General features: G+C 44.8%; 1 long non-coding RNA gene across 1 annotated transcript; it reads left to right on the top strand.

The window, feature by feature from the left end:
* Nucleotides 1-1677: 1677 nt before the first annotated feature.
* On the top strand, nucleotides 1678-18999 carry LOC119956208. The gene is made up of 2 exons (XR_005458604.1): nucleotides 1678-1900; nucleotides 18577-18999. It is a non-coding gene; the product is annotated as an uncharacterized LOC119956208 (long non-coding RNA).
* Nucleotides 19000-20496: the final 1497 nt, after the last annotated feature.

Consider the following 20496-nt stretch of genomic DNA (forward strand, 5'->3'; position numbering starts at 1 on the left):
GAGCAGTGACTATGTTAACACACTGAAATGAGCAATTTAAGTGTGTAGACGATGAATGTTGGACTAATTAACATGTGGTTGTTATCAAAAGCAAACTAGTCCCCTTGATATTTAATATCCTCACACTGGTATTCAATGATGGATTTGAATCAGGAACTGGGATTTTGGTTATTTATCTGTTCTGAAGTTGGGATCCAGTTACGTCGGACCATCAGAGAAGCTTCAGCCAAATCATTTCCTTTCTCTATCTTTGTAAAATGGGTATGTTTCATGCTTCCTCCCCAATTTGTATTATGTTGAAGTGGGAATGAATGACAAGAGGTGGTATAATGGGCAGTGTCTTCATTTACCCTAAACCTGCATTTTCAACCACACCACGCCATGTAATCACTATACTGAAGATAAATGTTCAACTTGGGTAAGAATGAGGGTGGGTAGCAAGAGGTGGTAAGAAGGGACATCAAGGGGTGAAGACAAATATCACAGTGAAGAGGGAAAAAGCAAAGGTGTTGGTTGGGGTGGAGGGAAAGTCACAATCATATTGTGGTAAAGACATTAATAGACAGTAGGATAGACTGGGAATAGGTATGAATGCCTGTGCCAATTAGGAGGGTGTGCAATGGGAATAAAAGGGAAGAAATTACAGTAATCCCTTCCCTTGTACTATTCAGAATTGAAAGATTTATAGGGCATAAAGTATGGAAAGTCAACAAGCTGTGTTCGAACAATGCAGAGCTTTGTATAATGGGGAAACCCTATTGAGAATCCCCAATCTGACCCTGTGCTACAGTTGCCAGAGTGAGTGCATTCCAGTTTTAAAATGATGAAGCACTTTGAAAAATATGATCACTACATTTAAAGAAAAATTGGTTACTATTCCCAGTGTAAACTAGCTTTTGGTGTCATGGAATAAGGAGCACAGGGGTGCTCAAAATTGGTTTCAGGTCATAAAGTATGGGTCCTCTGATGGGGAAGGAATGCAGGCAACAGCGGAAATGCTTGCATCCCTACTGTGAGTGAGACTGGTTTCAAGTTTGTTAAGTGCTTTGAAAGTTACAACAAATATTAAATCATTGTTTTTCAAAGCACTTGAGAAACTTAAAATCCCAAACTCAAAGAGGTCGAGTTCAAATTGTAGATCAATGAAGCTGGAAGGCCAGTCACTATGGGAATGCCATTACAATGTCTCCTGGCCTGGGATGGTTCACATTCAGTGTAATTTCAAAAGGAAAAAGTGGGGATTTGAATTCAGCAACCAAATGTTCCAATATTGTGTCATGCCGAAAAATGGCAGTGCCAAAACACACAACAAACTTTGATTGTCCATTTTAAAGAGCAGTAGATGACCAAATTCTATATTGTCTTTATAAATAAACACATTCGGCCTAAGATTAATATATTTAACTTCAAATGCAATATTTCTGACACCAGTAAGCCCAATTGGAATATTACATGGAGCAATATATAGAGTTCAGTAATTAGACATAATTGATCAGGAAATTAACTCAATTATCTCGATTTCATACAAAGCAGCTACAACATTATGAGGCTCTTCATTAAAGACCAAATTACTCTGAGTTGCTCTTGCAGGCTTCCCAGAAATGAAGTTTCACAGTATGGCCTAAAAATAAATTTGTTTTTTTCTATTTTATTATTAGATATTGTCATGGAAAGAGCAGAGAAGACTGAGGATTTTTATTGGACAGCCAGTTTTCCCCAAAATCATCATGTCTAGTCCGACACTACTCATGGTGTTGAGTGGCTTGGTAACTTCTATCAAAGTAAAGACATACATCCCTTTTCTCAACATCTCTCTTGTAGCAGGCATATGAAGACGAGCATGTCCACAGTATATCTGCCAACACGGAAACCACACTGTGCTTCTGGGTACACTTGGTCTGTAAGTATGATCCTTGCAAAGGTCTTCTCCATGATCTTGAAGAGTGAGATGCCCTGTAGGTGTTGCAGTCAGTCACCTTTCTTTTGTAGAGTGTAATGATTTTGACGTCACACATCTCCTGCAGAATGAAGCTGACATTCCAGCAGAGAAGGAGAAGGCCATAAAAGTGTGACAATAATTGGGACTTTCCGTGCGTGAGATGTTGAGCTGGGAAGCCATCCTTGCTGGGTGTTTTTCTCTTTGCTAAGTTATCCATGGCCTTCTCAATCTCAAGTGCTGGGAGTTCTTCATCTAATTCTTCCATGCTGTGGAAGTGTATCAAGCACAGCCTGGGAGACATGTGTCTTACCGGAACACAGTTCACAATAATGCTCAGCACCGCGGTGAGTTCTTCACCATCTGCTGGCTTGGGGTGAGGAGGGGGGGGCAACTTTGTTGATGGTAGGATCGAGTGCCCTCTTAATCCCTTCACACATAGCTTGTACCGTGAAGAATGGAGAGAAACAGAGCTATATCTTAGCCTTCACTCTGTCGCCTTCTTCTCCATGCTTCTGAACTTTGCCTTCCCTGCAGATATGGAAGGAATCTACTCTCGTATCGGGTCAGACGGAAAGCTTAACAATCTATCAAGATTGAAAGCAAAGTCCTAATCACATGTCACCCTGATCAGAGAACTCCTCCATACTGACGATGCTGCGCTGGTTCTCACAGGGAAATTCAGCAGCAAAGGCCCATGGAATGTTTCTCCCAGGCCTGGGAGAGAAAACTGTGCCAATGGGACAAGGTTTTGCATCGCTGCCCCTGATCATTCTGACCGACACCCCGCTGAAAGTAGTTCGGAAATTCTGCTACCTCAGGTCCTCAAGTCCACAGTGACAGACCATCTGCCCCGGATGCAGATCTTGATGGATGCATAAGCCAACTCAAAAAACGTGTATGTAATAACATCAAGTTGACCCTCAGGCTAAAAGAAAAATAATTGGCTGCTCTAAATTATTTTTTTTTTAACTGTTGACCCTCAGGCCCAGGTTGAAGGTTTAAAAGGCCTCTGTTCTCAGCACCTTGTTGTATGGCTGTGAAACATGAACCGATCAAGAAAAGAAGTTCACCAGTTTCCACCATTGCTGTCTGTGGTGCATTGTAGATATATCAAGACAAGACAAAATGACGAATGCGAAGGTCCTGTCAAAAGCAGAGCTCCCAAGTAAGTTTATACTTGTTCCAACCACCACGAGACCCACGGGGACAATCCCATTAATCTCTCCGCGAGTATCGTGGAGTACGAGCAATCATAGTGACATCATTACATGTACTCCTAAAGAAATTTCAGAAATGGACATGGAGAGCGCCACAAGAAGAGACATTTGCCAAAGCAAAACAAAACTGACTTCCTCTAGACTGCTGACACATTACGATCCTCCCAGACCGCTCCTACTCACATGCAATGCCTCCCCATATGACTTCAGGGCGGTGTTGTCATGTCGTATGGATGACAGGATATAGAAATCAATGACCTATGTGTCGAGAACCTTGGCAGCGCAGAGCGCAGGGTCTCTCAGATTTCAAAAGAAAGGACTGGCTGTGATCTTTGTGGTGAAAATGTTCCATCAATACGTTCATGGGCGGCACTTTGCAATCATCACAGACCACAAACTGTTCCTCAGCCTTTTCAAGGCAATGCCACTGATAGCGTTGGCCAGGATCCAGCGATGGGGACTATTGTTGGTGCCATATGAGTATGCCTTCGAGTATTGCCCAGATGCACAGATTACGGATGTCCTGAGTCGACTCCTATTGGCAACACATCCCTACCTCGCCCAAGAGTGAACAAAGTCATGTTGGCACTAAATTGTATGGACATCTTGCCGATCACAGCCTCACAAATTCTTGCATGAATGCAGAAGGTCCCAACATTGGCGAAGTTCCGCCATGTCATGGCGGATGGCAGGGAAATCAGCCTGAAGAACTGCAGGTTTTCTCAAATAGGCAGCATGAGTTTAGCCTTAAAGATGGCATTCTCCTGTGGGGAGTCCAAGTACTTGTCCCAAGGCAAGGCAGGAAATCTATATTGCCTTCACACAATGGACACCCAGAAGTGTCTAAGTAGAAGATGCTCACCAGCAAGTTACATGTGGTGGTTGGGTTTTGATGGTGACATCGAGAGGTTGGTTGAAAGAGTTACGGCAAATCAACAGCATCAAAAGCTGCAGCCATCAGCCTCACTTCACCCCTTGGGAGCGGCCTGGCCGGCCCCCGAGAGCGGTTTCATGCCGACTTCCCCAGGCCTTTCCTAGGGTCAATGTTTTTACTACTTGTCAACACCCACTCAAAATGGATAGATGTTTACCGGATGCCGTGCACCACTTCATGAACTACCATTGAGAAGCTACTCCAGCCATTTAGTATCCATGTTATTCCGGAGGTGCTCATTACTGATAACGGCACCCCTTTCACTAGCAAGGAATTCTCGAAGTTCATGCAGGCCCATGGAGTGAAAAACCTTCGGACCACCCCATACCCCCTCCTCTTCAAACAGCCTGACTGAGTGGACGGTACAGACCTTCAAGAGAGATATAAAAAAACAAGCCACAGGGTCCATTGAGATTAAATTGGGGCGTTTTCTGTTCAGCTATCGGACCACGCTGCATATAACGACCGCGTGGCACTGGCAAAGTTACTTATGGGCTGAAGATTACGAACCCATCTAAACCAAACATTTCCTAATCTTGGTGGGAAGGTGGAGAAGAAACAAGATCTCCAGAGAAAGTGCTATGACACCAGAAACAGGACAGAGGGTTCAGGCTAGGGTGCACTGTATACCTGTGGAATTTTGGGAATGGTGCCCCCTGGATATCGAGGACCATCGTACAGAAGACTGGGCCGGCCTCTTATATAGTCAAAACCAAAGAGCAGACGGTGCGCATGGACCATCTCAAAGGCAGGGAACCCGCACCAGAGCCAGCCCCGCCAGCTGGAATCAGTCCATTATCCCTCTTGCTCATCCTCCATGGGCCAAGGAGCAAATCTCCCGAGGGCCAGGACACTGATACACACGGGATGGAGGATTGGCCAGGGAGAGACCGTTGGCGGGATTGGCATGGAAGCGACGTTCCCCGACACATTTCACATGCCCCATCCCAGACCCGAAACCAGTGGAAACACAACTCTGGGGAAAGTGGCGAAGGACACCTCCTCCATCTCCAAAGACAGAAGGACCTACGGACTTCGGGGGAAGTGTTGTAATTCCACGGGGATGAATCAATTAATCTCCCCATGCGGTTCCTGTGATATGAGAACCCCACTGAGTGGCAGAGGCATAGCAGCTGGGGCTTGTGAACCAGATACTTAAAACCCGGCCCCGATTGGGACCGGCATAGTCAGTAGTCCACGGCTCTGACTTATGTGCTGCATACCGTTTGGCGGCCTTTGCTTTTGTTTGCCAAAATAAACCTTTCCTTAACCTTCTTGGGACACAGGAAGATATTGTAGAAGGATGCTGATGAGATTTACATTTTGAAAGAATGTGCTGTCAGAAATATTACAAAGAAATGGTTTTGTGTCAAAGGTTCAGTATTTTTCACACAAGATATATCAGCATGTTGGGCGTGACCGAGCGGACTTAAAGTCCACTGAACAATCCGGGAAACACCCCGTTATTCAACGGCATTTTGCCATTATCTTTTTTAGCCTTGGGGACCAACCCCTGGCAGTGCCAGCTAGGAACCCTGGTAGTGTCACCCAGGCACCATGGCAGTTTAGGCTGCCAGGCTAGCAATGCCAAGGTGCCCACGTGCCAGGGGAATGCCAGGGTGCCACCCTGCCCTGTCCCCGACTACCCGGGCCTCTCCAATGGCCTGAGGACCTCCCCAGGTGCCGTTACGCCTCGCCCACGTTTGTGTGGACCATTACTAAATGGCTCCCTGGTGAGGTCTCCCACGCACAGCTGATTATCCCGGATGCCGGGTGAAACCGGCACCCGGGTATTCCAATAAACCACACGGCTCATTTAAGGATGCAGGTCTGGATCTCGCTCAGCGAAGACGAGATCCAGATTGCGGCGGGTGGTGTGAGTCAGGTGACTCGTAATCGGCCTGGCACCCGGCACAGAGCCTGATTTTGGGCTCAGACACGATTCATCCATTGTGCCAGGATTTGCGCCGGCACAACGGGGTGGCTGAATGGCACCGTTATGCGTGGTTTCACTGATTCTGCCTACCCCAGTGAACTGCAAGGAGAGCTATTCACAGATGTGGAAAGCTGATAAGGAGGTAAATTGTTTAGTTGTTAATGTTGGAAAGTCTAAGCATTTGAAGAATGCTTTGCAGCTCATTTAAGTATAAAGCTCCCTTGGACGAGAAAATATGTTCAAATGTCAACTCACCTCACCAACACTTTGCCCAAAATCCTTTGCTGTACTAGCACACAGCTGTATCAAATGGTGCTAGAAACTAAGTTGCCTCGTAGTTTTCCATGTTGTGAATGCCTGATCCTTCAATTGAGCTGTCTTCACCAGAAACTTTTTCAAAGGCCAGGTTAATCTCCACTGTTCTTACAACCCCATAGCAGGATGCCAGTAATGTCACAATGCAAACTAAACAAAATGGGACCAAAATAAATTGCAAAATTTCAGTAGTCTGTCAAGGCTTAACATCGTGGATAACTAGCTTCAATTATACCAGCACGGTAGCTGGTTTTAATGGATAGCACAATTGCTTCACAGCTCCAGGGTCCCAGGTTCGATTCCAGCTTGGGTCACTGTCTGTGCGGAGTCTGCACATCCTCCCCATGTGTGCGTGGGTTTCCTCCGGGTGCTCCGGTTTCCTCCCACAGTCCAAAGATGTGCAGGTCAGGTGGATTGGCCATGATAAATTTCCCTTAGTGTCCAAAATTGCCCTTAGTGTTGGGTGGGGTTGTTGGGTTATGGGGTATAAGGTGGAGGTGTGGTATGGTGCTCTTTCCAGGAGCCGGTGCAGACTCGATGGGCCAAGTGGCCTCCTTCTGCACTGTAAATTCTATGATATCCACTGATGTTGTTCACGGTACATCTGCAGATTCACTATTCTGTGAAGTTTGAAGTGCACTGGTTAAACTGTAATGGAAGGACAGTGTAATTGTATGTTATACGTAAACCAGTTAATATATAATAGAAGACATCAGAAACATTCTCAGGGAGATGGTATGGCTTTATACATACCTGCAATATGACTATGGTCCATCAGAGACAGGAAGGGTTAATTTTAACAAAAGAAAACTCAAGGATAAATCAAACTACTTGAGAGATTTTCACAGATTATTATCAAATATTGCAAGATATAATGAATGACTTTTTGAACGTAAAATAACACAAGTACAGCTCAGCAGATCATTAATTTCATGGCCATGTAAAATAAACAGATAGAGTTTCATGTAGCTAATAAATTAAAAAAACTCAAAGAAACGTCCATCTGCTTCAAATAATTTTTAATTTCCTATTCTGTCTCGTTTCCATTAGTATATTCCACTGAGATATTTGGTAAATTCTTTAATTTACATCCTCCCATCTGCATTTGATTATGCCTTTTCCATATAAATTAAGCTTGTATTCTTCTTCCGTGAGGCACATAATGTGCCAAATATTGACCACCTGTAATTATGAGCAACTGCTGTTTATGCTTTATTATCTGTGAGCTTTCCAAATGTTTTTGCCGCAACTTCGTTCCTTGCACTTAAAAGACCAGAACAAAATCGACTTTGACTCCAGTAAAACAAAACACCTGCTTGACTTGCAGCTAATCTACCAACTTTGTAAATACCTCAACAGATGTTCGACAATCAGCCTTGAATCAGACTCTGTGCTTATGAGAGAGCTGCCTGCATGTATGAAATACATAGGCATAGAGATCAGAGGCAAATTATGGACAGTGGGTCCAAGCTGAACATGTCCTCTGTGTGACCCCCTTCTCATTTTCTCTTTTATTTGCTTTCTGGTGCTGCTATTAACCATTTTATGGCCAATTTAAGTTCTAGGCTTGACTTTCCGGTTTTCCCGTTTGGCTGTATAAATGTGCATCTGTAACTGAAACTGATAACAGACTGACAATGTTTGCATTTCGTTTTTAAGGACAAATTTAAAAGGACCAATAAATGATTAGCAAATCCAGTTAGAATTTCAAAGATTTTTTATTTAACAAGGGTCACTGAGCGCCATGCAACGGCTGCGCTGCGACGCTGAAAGCCGGGGAATCCGCTCCCAGGATCTACCTGGCTCGCCACGCCTCGCAAGATCAAACGCGGTCTAGCAAGATGTTACGCTGTAAATCCTGCCTCACTTTTTGGCAAATCTGCATATTAGAGCAAGGTGGTGAGTCTCACTGTCATGTGCAAATTCCCAGTGTACCCCTTTTGCCTCAGAGACTTCGAGCGAGCGCCGTTCAGCTCTGGTCCTCACAAACGGGGACTAGACTGAACTGCACGCGTGGGGGGGGGTCTTCCAGGGGATCGGAGAACCCCAGTTACATGCACTTTGGGTAGGGTGGTGCCCTGGCACTGCTGGAGCCACCTGGGCACTGTGGCAGTGCCACTTGGTTGCCTGCCTGGCACTGCCAAGGTGTCCAGGTGGCACTGTCAGCGGGCATTGGCACTGCCAGGGTGCCAGCCCAGCACTGTCCAGGTGGCATTGGCAGCTGGTATGGCTGGTGGCCAGGTTGGTGGTGCCAAGCTGGCATTTTCTGCACGCGCAGGGGGTGCCTGGTGTGGGTGCTGTTGGGTGGGAGGGCTGGGAACCTTTCCATAGTGTGTTCAGGCTGGGAGGGGTGATGGGCAGGGGTCCTTTTGGGGGCCTCAGAGATCCTGACGCCATTTAAAAATGGTGTTCCAATCTTGCGCTACACCGGGGAGTTCTGGCGAGGGGAGCTCCCCACTGTACAAAACGGGGCTATGTGCGGCATCGGCCACATGTTGACCATTCAGCCCCTTATTCAACATAAGTCTCGTTGAATGGCCATGTGTTTCTCGGCACTGCAAGCGCTCACTAGGGGACTTTGTCCCCCTTTGGGAGAATCACGCCCATTGTTTACCTTTCATCATTCCCTTACACTGGTATTCTGCTGCTTTCTTTTGCAAGTTCTTTCCTTGCATTGTGGATATAACAGACATAAATATTCTGAAAAGAGACTGTAAGTATCATTACTTTTGTGCGGTACAATGTAATTTCCATTGTAGCTCGCATGTCTATGATGAGACTATTGACTAGTTGGCTACCTCTAACAAAGAGATGGCACAAGTGTAGCCACCTAAAATGGATGCTGAGCTACAAAAATAGGTCAAGCGCTAAGACTGCTGGGAAACAGACAGTTTAGCCAGAACAGCAGTCTGCAAAGAGCATTTTTGCATTCTGCAGCAGCAGAAACCAGTTTGGGCTCAGGTGAGAAGACCTTAGTTAGGTGCAAATGGCAAAACGCTTTGCATGCTAATGAGGCAATCAGACCTGAACACCCACACAATAGATACATTTGGTTCTGAATGGACACATTCTAATCAAGGCCCAGACATCGAGGCACCAGAAACCTCCAAACAAAAGGACATAAGAAACGCCCCCTCCATCACGGAGACCCCCTCGCATTGGGGAATTAATCCAGTATTGATGAAGAATTGATCCAATAGGTAGAGCCCGCCCAAGAAGAGGGAAGGACAATGGAACCCCTATAAAAGATAGGGACCTCGTGTTGTCCGGTCTGTTTTTCCGTGCTCCGGCTCTGACCACGACTTTGAAGATCCACTGACTCCAGCCGTTGAGCACCAGCCGCCGAACCGTAAGTGCCAGTACGACGCTCGCTACGCGAACTAAGCCCGCTAGAACCCCCAGTGACCAGAACGCTTGCTGAAGGTTGCAGCCCAAGACCAGGACGAAGGCCTCGCTCCCTGACCTTGCCTGTTCCTGTTAGATAAGTATTCTGATTACTTTAGTTTAGTCATAGCTTAGTCTCTTAGTGTGTGCATGAATATTTATTATTACTGTATAATAAATATTATCGTTTGGACCTTACTAATCGGTGTATCGTCTTTATTACTTTGAACTTGACCTTGGAATACTAGTGACATTGTCTATACGGCAACTGGCGACTCCTAAAGCTGAATAAATACATACAACTGAGCCTAGCGGTGTTAAGCACTTGGAAGTTAATACACCCCAATAAACGCGTTTTACGCCCATAGTAAAACGTGCAACATAAGTCACAATGGTCCAAATTACCTCCTTCTGCGCAGTGTCATTCAACGAGTCTATGAATTGGGAATGATCACCAGCAAAAAGCAATTGTAATCATCATGGACCCAGTTCGTCCTCCTATATCTGAAAAACAGTGGAAGGAATACTATTTGTCATGATGCTTGCTTGCATTAACATAGACCGAAAGACCAACTTATGCAATATTTGCAAACTATAAGATACTTTAAGATGCTCTTAATAGTGTCATGATTTCCTTGTGTGTTCCCAACATGATGAAGCTTCATCGTATGTATTATGTTAAAATTCAACTGCATGAATGGTCAGCTACTGGTAGATGCAAAATATAGCTGGAAAGACTGCAAGCTGCCCAGAGCTACGAGCTGCACTGTACCTGACGGAAAGTATTCTCCACATACCCCATTTCCACCCATCAGCTGGACACCTCACCCTGGCTGCTAAGGTTTTCACATTCGGGTCATGAGAAAGTGTTTTGACTTTCTCAGAACTACAGTAGATTTAACAGGAAGCTTCTAAAGTCTACGAGAGATCCAGTAAACTGCCTGAGGTCTGAGGCCTGAGGGTTTAGTATTTTCCAGAGTGGCTCTGCCACTGGCACCTTGATGAAGAGCCAAAGCCAATTTGCATTGATGCAGAAGGTAGGAAGATAAATCCTTCGAAAGGATTTATATGTTAACAGCTTCAATTATGCTTCAGACTATATGAAATTAACAGATGAATATGTAACGTAACTTTGACGTCACCTCAATTCTTTCTAAATCTAGCACTTCCTCTTTATCCTCCAAATACACAGCATTTCGCATCTGTTTTAAAATTCACTGACCATATGGTTCAGCGTGCAAATCCTTGATTCCATGAAAATAATCATTATTTTATTATCATTCCATGAACTGGCCAGCAGAGCAAGAAGCACATTGTTGTAAGGGAGTCAGAGTAACATCACTTTCTCAACACCATAAGGTGAGATCCGATTAAAAGAACATATTAACCTCTGAATGAGGTGGATAAGGCACCTGAGCTGCTGTAGGAATATATATTAGCAGCACACTACATATTGACATTCTTACCACTATGTAACAATTCATTTTTTAAAAATTAGCTTAGTGGGCCTGAACTTCCTGGGAGTGGCAATTAGTGCCAGATTGTCACCCCGTGCTCAATTACTTACGTGAAATTTTTCCAAGCCTGTATCGCCCAACCTTCTGATTCAGGCAGTGCGGTGTGTCCTCAAGGTCTAGCATCAAAGTGCAGGAGAATCGAAGTGAAGAAACCCCCTTTTTAAAGCACTGGCTGTTGTAAACCAGGTAAAATACCTGAAAGGCCCATCGCAATTGACAGACCAGGGAAAAGGAAGGTGTGTCTAAGGTAATTGGATTGGATTTGGGGAGGGGGTGGGTGGGATGAGGGGGGGGGGGGGGGGGGGGGGGTGGGGGGGGGGGGGGGGGTTGGAGGTCGGTTGAGGGATTGGAAGTTGGGGATAGGAGATCTGAGGGAAGGGGGGGTCGGAGGTCAGAGGTCAGGAGGCTTCGGGCCTTGGCTTGAGTAGAGTTGGGCCAGGCACGGGGAGGGGGATCAAATGACCCCCTTGTAGGTAGGAGGAATGCCATGCGGTTGAGACTAGCCTGGGGGGAGTGGGGGGGGGGGGGGGGGGGGGGACCCTTGGGGTGTTTGAAATTGAAGGCGTCCTGTGGGGGATGGGGGAAGTCACATGACGGCTCAGTCTGAACAATGGTTACGCAGGAGTTCAAAGTGGTTTTAATTCTTCTAAAATATTCTGAGTAACTATTGCTGTAATCTAGTCAGAACCAAGTTTGTGAATTAAATTGCATTTTCGGATGGTTCCCAGTGAAGAGCAAGTGTCTGGGAAAGTTTGCACTGCTGGGTAATTAACGTGCAAACCTTGCCTGTGGAATTCCGAGAGTGGTCTCCTCGTAAATCTTTGGGCTACCCCTGCAATCCAACACTGGGAACGCTCACAATCTCCAGCTACAAAGATAAATTCAGTATCATGGACATCTTCATGCTGGCTTGCAAGTGCACTTAAGAGCTAGTTCACTTAAAATCATGGAATAGAATAATGGATTCCTTACAGTATAGAAGCAGGCCATTCAGCCCATCTAGTCTGCACCGACCACCCGAAAGAGCACCCTACCGAGGCTCACTACCCCGCCCTATCTCTGTAACCCCCAACTAACCATTGGACACATGGCCAATCCACCTAACCTGCACATCTTTGGCACGAGAAAACCGGAGTGCCTGGAGGAAACCCACGTAGACACGGGAGAAAATGCAAACTCCACACAGACAGTCACCCAAGGCCGGAATTGAACCCGGGCCCTTGGCGCTTTGAGGCAGCAGTGCTGACTGATGTGTTGGGTACGCTGGGTCTGCGAGGACTGCAATTACTGCAGTAGTGAGAGAGACAGGCTTCCAACACTTGAAGAAATACAACTCGATTTTATTGAACTCTTAACTATCATATATACTTTAACTGTGGGTTGACACTATGCTGACTTGATTGGAGGCCTGAGTCTAACCTGACCAGACTATCTTACTACAACATGGTGGATGTTCTAGTTGCTGCTCACGAGCTCAGACTGTCTCAGAGGCTGCATCCCGAGAGAGCGGGAAAACTAGTGCCCTCTGGCTTTATAGTGGTCGTGTCCTGTCTGGTGATTGGCTGCTGTGTTTTGTGTGTTCACTGGTCATCCTGTGTGTCAATCACTGCCTGTCTGTGCACCATCATATACCTGTGTGTATATTATGACATCTCCCCCACTTTTTTTTTACTTTAAAAAAAAGTTTGTAGGTCAATAAATAGTGAGTGTGTGTGTGTACAGGAGCCTGACTATATACAAAGTATGTTAACGTATTTACATGGGAAGGTGTCTAGTGCAGATAGAGGGCAGATAACAAATTAGGAAAAAGAAACAATATGTACAGATGTGTAAACGGATCACAAGGTAATGCAACATTCAGTCTGTAAATTCAGTCTCTGTGGTGGGCAACGAATTCTGGTTGACCGAACGAGCATTTGGCTCTATTGAGTCGGAGGCCATGCTCGTGGATCCTGTGCAACACTCGCTTGAGGCGATCAATGTGCTCCTGAGGAGTTGTGGACCAGATAATGATATCATCGATGTACACTCGCACCCCCTCGATGCCCTCCATTATTTGCTCCATTTTGCGGTGGAACACCTCCGAGGCGGAGATGATGCCAAAGGGCATTCGGTTGTAACAGTAACGACCAAACAGGGTGTTAAATGTGCACAGCTTTCGACTGGATGCGTCCAGCTGTATTTGCCAAAACCCCTTGGAGGGATCCAGCTTTGTGAAAAACTTGGCATGAGTCAGTTCGCTGGTTAGCTCTTCTCGTTTAGGTATAGGGTAGTGTTCCCTCATGATGTTACGGTTCAAATCTTTGGGGTCGACACAAATGTGAAGTTCCCCGGACGGTTTTTTGACACAAACCATGGAGCTAACCCAGTCTGTGGGTTCTGTGACCTTAGAAATGACACCCTGGTCCTGGAGGTCTTGCAGCTGCTGCTTGAGGCGGTCCTTAAGGGGTACCGGCATCCGACGCGGTGGATAGACCACAAGTGTGGCATTCGGCTTCAGCAGTATCTTGTATCGGGAAGGAAGTGTGCCCATGCCTTCGAACACACTGTGCTATGATGTCATCGAGTTGGGCGTGGAAGTTGACACCTGGCGAGGCCGTTGCCTCTGCGGACGACATGGTGTGAACCCGCTGCAAAAGATTCAGGAGTTTGCAGGCCCGAGCACCGAGCAGGGAAGCTCTCTGTTGGTTCCTACAATTTCAAAATACAGCGTCGCTTTTGAAGAACGATGGAATATCGCAAGCTGGCATGCGCCACTGGCAGCAATGGCATTGCCATTGTAGTCGAGGAGCTGGCAGGCCGGTGGAAGAATGCTTGCTTGGCGCGGATGGTGTCAAGGTCAGACTTTGAAATGAGGTTCGCTGAAGCGCCGGTGTCGAGCCTGAAGCGTATGCGAGCCTTGTTGACTGTAAGGGTGGCACACCACTCATCGTCCAGATCAATGCTCATCACTGGGAGTTCTTTCACCATCTTTGCTGAAGGCAGCGTATGCTTGGTGATGATGCCCACCTGGAATGGGGATGTGAGGCCCTCGGTGTCGGGATCTGGAAGAATGTCGGAGTCTGCAACGGGTTGCTGTACTGACCGGACGCTCCTGTGCTGCGGCTGGGATCGCTGTGTGTTGGGCAGTTGTGCAGATCAGCACAGGGCTGCGTAGCGGCCAAGCTTGCTACACAGGAGACAGCGTTGAGACTTCGTGGGAAATAGCCACTTTAAATGAGCGGAGCCACACTTGTTGCATGTCATGGCGCCGACGTCAGGACGCTCCGTGCACCACCGCGCATGTGCAGTGCGGTCGAACTACGTGCGCACCTGCGCAGTTCGGGCATCGGCCTCGCGTCCCCTTGGTCGTGGTACACATGCGCAGGAGCCTGGGAAAAGCGTACAAAATGGCCGCCCTCATCCAGACTCAGGCCCTGGAGCTGTTTGGTGGCCTGCACCCGTTCCGCATCGTGGGGATTTGCGGTGCCGTTTATGCCGCCTTGATATGGGAGTACCAGTTGTTGGCGTGCTCGAGGAGGACGCAGGTTTCGATGGCGATGGTAAGGGTGAACTGCTTAACCTTAAGGAGCTGCTGGCGAAGGGGATCGGAGTGGACCCCAAAAACGATCTGGTCCCGGATCATGAAATCGGAGCCGTAATTGCAGGACTGCGCGAGGATGTGGAGATGGGTTAAAAAGGACTGAAAAGGTTCATCCTTACCCTGAAGCCTCTGCTGGAACACATAGCATTCAAAGCTCTCATTGACTTCGATGTCACAGTGGCTGTCGAACTTCAGCAGGACTGTTTTAAACTTTGTCTTGTCCTCGCCCTCAGCAAAGGTGAGGGAGTTAAAGGTGTGGAGAGGAAGAGAGTGATCTTCCTGGCATCCGATGCGGCTTCGAGGTTGGTGGCTTCAAGATATAGCTGGAACTTCTGCTTGAAAATCTTCCAGTTCGCACCGAGGTTGCCGGCGATGCGGAGCTGCAGGGGAGGGCGGACGCTGTCCATGTTACCGGATGGCTGATTGCTGGTCAAAGGCAGATTATCTCAAGGTAGGTCCGTCAAACTCGAGCATGGCTCACTGGTACCATGATGTGTTGGGTAAGCTGGGTCTGCAAGGACTGTGTTTACTGCAGTAGTGAGAGAGACAGGCTTCCAACACTTGAAGAAATGCAACTCGATTTTATTGAACTCTTAACTATCATACATACTTTAACTGTGGGTTGACACTATGCTGACTTGACTGGAGACCTGAGGCTAACCTGACCAGACTATCTTACTACCACATGGTGGATGTTCTAGTTGTTGCTCACAGGCTCTGACTGTCTCAGAGGCTGCATCCCGAGAGAGTGGGAAAACTGGTGACCTCTGGCTTTATAGTGGTCGTGTCCTGTCTGGTGATTGGCTGCTATGTTCTGTGTGTTCACTGGTCATCCAGTGTGTCAATCACTGCCTGTCTGCACCATCATATACCTTTTTAAAAAAAAAATTAGAGTACCCAATTATTTTTTCCAATTAAGGGGCAATTTAGCGTGGCCAATTCACCTAACCTGCACATCTTTGGGTTGTGGGGGCGAAACCCACGCAGACACGGGGAGAATGTGAAAACTCCACATGGACAGTGACCCAGAGCCGGGATTAGCAATGCTAACCACTGTGCCACCATGCTGCCCTTGCACCATCATATACCTGTGTGTATATTATGACACTAACCACTATGCCACTGTGCCACCATGCACCCACTTTTTGTTTTGCCTAGCTGTCTTGCAAGCCAGGATTCTTTAAAAACACTACTGCAGCAGTCATACACACACTAACCCAGGATTTTAACCCTTATTGAACGAAATACTTGTAATACAATATATCTGAAAAACCTACGTCCATCACATCCCTTATAGGCATCACCTCCACCACCTCCACAGATGTCGCGATGGGCCCCCTCATCCCTCCCCACTGCACATAAAGGAATCCTGCCCCAATGAGGCTCCTTAGAGGGGCCCTGGTGTTGCCAGGGTCGCATTGCCAGGGTGGCACTGCCAGGTTACTGCCCCACTTTTAGTAGGGAGGTGTACCTGTTGGCTGCACATAATCAGAGAAACTGGGCCTTTGGGGTGCCAGTCAACAGAATTTATAGAATTCAGTAGGTTCCTCTTCATCACAAAATAGAAGCTTTGTTACCGTAAAACTGCCCATTTAACAACAGCCAACTCAATCCTGGTACTTGGCCAGGTGTTCTCAAATTCTGAACAGGAAAATTGAAGATTTCATTGTAGCACGAAGCTTGCTGAACACTACAATTGAACCTTTATGTTAATGTTGTCCTTTTGAGCTGAATGGTTCTTGCTGAAGGGGTTAGGGTGGGGAGGAACTACAATTCATTCAGTCAGAAGGCTGCACAGATGTCAGCCACAATGTTTTTGGTGCCTTTACAGCTGTACATTGAGTCCATTCGGTTTTGATTTAAGTCAATTCTAATTTATTGCAAAAAGAAAAGAAATCCAACGACTCAGAGGGAAAAGAACATTTCAAAGCTTCTTCATAGTTGCTTCTGTCAGCTGTAATACATTTGATTTGTCTTCAATTGTAGGTCGCTCAATTTCCTCCCGCTGCTAAACTCTGTTGCCATCAAAAGCATCTACAAAGCTATGAAATTTTATTTCCCCTCCAACCACTTAGCATTTTTCTGTAAATGAAATCTCAGTGTTAAGTCAAAGCCAAAGGGACCCACTAATATCATTGCCAAAACCTGAATAATCTCTTCCCAGTCTAAGCATGGCTGGAAGTGATGCAGAATGCTGAGTTTATATAAAAGCAGTTTACAGAGAAGCTCCATCAGTGAGGATAACTGCCAAAAGATGCTTTCTCAATGGCTGCACACAACAGTTTTACCTTAAGACATTTACTTCTGAGCATGCTGGAAAGATACATAACATTTTCTCTTTAATTTACTGTGACACAGAATTTTGTAGATGGAGAATACCACATAGTCCCCCGGTGATATATAAATCCACGTTGTGGTTCCAACAGCATCTTCAATGACACCTGAATAGCCATTTTAAAAATGATAGTGTCAGATGCACCTTAATTGTCACCTCTCTATATTGATGATCACATTACCTGTAATTGATGTTAGAAGGCACATGTTAACAAAAGCTAATTAGCTGGAGTTAATTTACAGTACTTCTATAAATCAATGTTGCTCTAAGTTTTATGTACATGTTTAGGTCAGAATTATATAGTATGTAATGAATAGGAATGCTATTACAGGCACTATTATCACTAAGTCACTCAACATACTGAGGGTAGTGCTTGTTAAATGAAATATGGGGAAGTGATCAAAAAACATCTACAGAGCGCTTGAAGGATGTAACATAAAACTAGTCAGGCTCAAGAATCAAATTAACGCCACAACAAAAGATCAAAACACAAAAGGAAGCTACAATCACTTGCTATGAGACAGAACAAACACTGTCATCTCTCAATCAAAGTGCAATAGTTCATATGATACTCATGATGTGAGAGATGTGGCAACCGTTAATGAATATCCAAAACAGGGATGAAATAATGACACTTCAACAATGCAATTAAGATGAGAACAAAGCCCAAAAAAGTAAAACCCTCTTCGAAAAAGAATTACAAAGAGATTCAGACGCATCTTTGCAAAATAAATGCAAGGTTTAAATGTTCTAACAGTCGCAGGAGGGTACTTGCTTCCAAGATGAAAAATAATCCTTTATGACATAAGCCGGACAGTCATTATTTACACACCATTATTTATGCCCAAATGATGCAGCAACATCAGGTGAGGGGCAGATAGCTAATTAAATAATAATGTCAAAATGTTGTCAGTCCGCCATTAGCTACACAGAAATGTAGCTAATGTAACTCACTGTCTGCCTCACCATTCAAATGCATTGACCGGCACAAAGTTGTGGTATATGTCCAACAGATACAAACTAAACTCATCACAAAAAGTTTAGTCTTGTCGTTTCATCTCCAGATATTATATTAATGATGTCTTAGGTGCTCATTTCTTTCAATTAACTTCACTGATGCTGAAAATTAACAGGTCTGGCATTTCATTCATTCAGTTATTGATTGTTGTTGGAGATTTCTGAAAATTGAAAATTGAAAATTTCCCCCACTTTTACTTTGTCTCTTTTTTTCCACTTGCTCTTATTCCAATCCTTCTTCCCTTTTCTTAATTTCTCTTTGTGTACGTTATTTGACGTTTTATCCACTCTAATTTTCACTTCATTCCCAGTCCTTGCACAGTCAATTTCACAAATCATCAGCCTGATTGGTTAGAGATATCGGTAGTTTTATTGTTATTATTTTCCCTGTTCATGCAGATCCCAGATGCCCTGTTCTCTCCACTGTGATATTATTAGACCACGCTTGCAACAACTTGCCCTGCAAAAAGATTTGAAACTTAAACATACAAGAACATGTGAAACTGACAGCAAACACCATTAGCCTTCCTGTTGGTGCATAATCGGGACCATATATATCTTGAGGCTGTGCTCCAATTGGAATTTCATGAGGAATAGAAGATAATGTCAAAAATGCATTCAGTTAGTAAGATGTTCGACCCACAAAGAAAAACCCAATATATTTTACGCAAAAAAGTGTCATGGAACATTTTGCTACATTTGAAGCTCTATATAAATGCAGGTTGGTGTTGTAAAAGAAAATCACATTCCAGAATTTTGTAAAATCGAGGTGCATTAATTGTACTTGAATAAAAGGCTCCGAGGCTTTGTTCAAATCTTCAATTAGTGAAATCTGAACGTTTCTTATAATTGCCATATACATTATTTTAATTTTATTGATGGAAGAGCACATATTATATAAATGATAAAGGACATAAAGTTGATAAACCATAATTACATTTGGTGTTCAGATAAAATTCACCCATCTGGTGTAGATCATATACCCATCAACAAAATTACAATCATCATACTCGCTGCCAACCAGCCCCAATATCTTAAACTAAATGACAAGTCGTCTGTGGCGAAAGAGCTTCTACTGGTAAGAACATCATGTTTCTTTCTATCACTAATTAATGTTATTGGGCAATGGTCCAGATGTGAATTCACAACAAAACAGAGCCTCTTAATCAATACAGGTTGAGAATTCTTTATCCAAAACCTTCAAGGCCAATTGTGTTTCTGATTCCACATAATTCAGGTTTGCAGATACTGCATCAGCCTACTTACATTACAATAGCCAAAACCTAGGTTAGCAATAGTTTAAAGTGAATAAAGTGCCTATAAAAGTATCACTGAATAATAAATACAGGGTGTGGTTGACAAGGTTGGTGTCAACCCACTTGTGTCAGCTTGGGTCACAGACTTCCCATGCTAAAGGTTGATGAGGTTCAACAAAGTGTGTCTTTTGGTTGAGTTTGGTTTTCGAATTTGTGGATAAAGGATACTCGACCTGTATTGTTTTCAGATTAATATGACAACTCTCTCTGCATGTGTTGAAGAAAGGTTCTTGAGCATACAAGGATGTTCTCACCTCCAGCATACTAGCATATTTCAGAAGCGACAGTTTGAATGGATTACTGTTCTGGTTTTCAACTACACTGGGTATAATAACCTAGCCCTGGCTACATATTCATTTCCATTGTCCATATCTCAATCGATTGTTTCCAGTCATTGCATTAGGAGGCAGCTGGCATCTGCGGTTAGAGCTGAAGTACATGTTTAAAGCATATATTTATCTGCAATGTTGTTTCATAACTTATTCATTCTCATCACCTGTTGATGAGTTCATTAGGCCGTTTCTTACCTAACTTTTACCATCAACATCAGCACAAAACAGAAAACAATTACGACATGTAAAAATCCAAATCTAGCAGCTTTAGGCAAATTTTAATATAAAGTCATAGCACCAAGATTAGGGTGATACTTTTTCCTGAGTACTTTAATTTCAGCAATTTACCAAGACACATCCAACTCCTCAGAGTTCATTGTAGAAAGGTGGGGACAATCTGATTCATGAAATCCTACTGGCATGTCATGATTTTTGGAAAGGTTGGTAATATAATCCCTGATGGTATAGGGCAGGATTTTATATTCCCTGCTGAAATCTCAGTTGGTGCTGGGCTAATTTCTGGCACGCTAGTGAGTAGCTGTATCTATTCCACAATGGTATTTATCTACATAACAGTAGATACACCTCAAAAATGTAATTGATTGTTTTCAGAAGTGTTTTTGGACAACCTGAGAATGTAAAGAAGAAAGAAAGAACTTGGATATGACACT

The sequence above is a fragment of the Scyliorhinus canicula genome, chromosome 22 (assembly GCF_902713615.1).
Source record: "Scyliorhinus canicula chromosome 22, sScyCan1.1, whole genome shotgun sequence".
NCBI classification, from domain to species: Eukaryota; Metazoa; Chordata; class Chondrichthyes; order Carcharhiniformes; family Scyliorhinidae; genus Scyliorhinus; species Scyliorhinus canicula.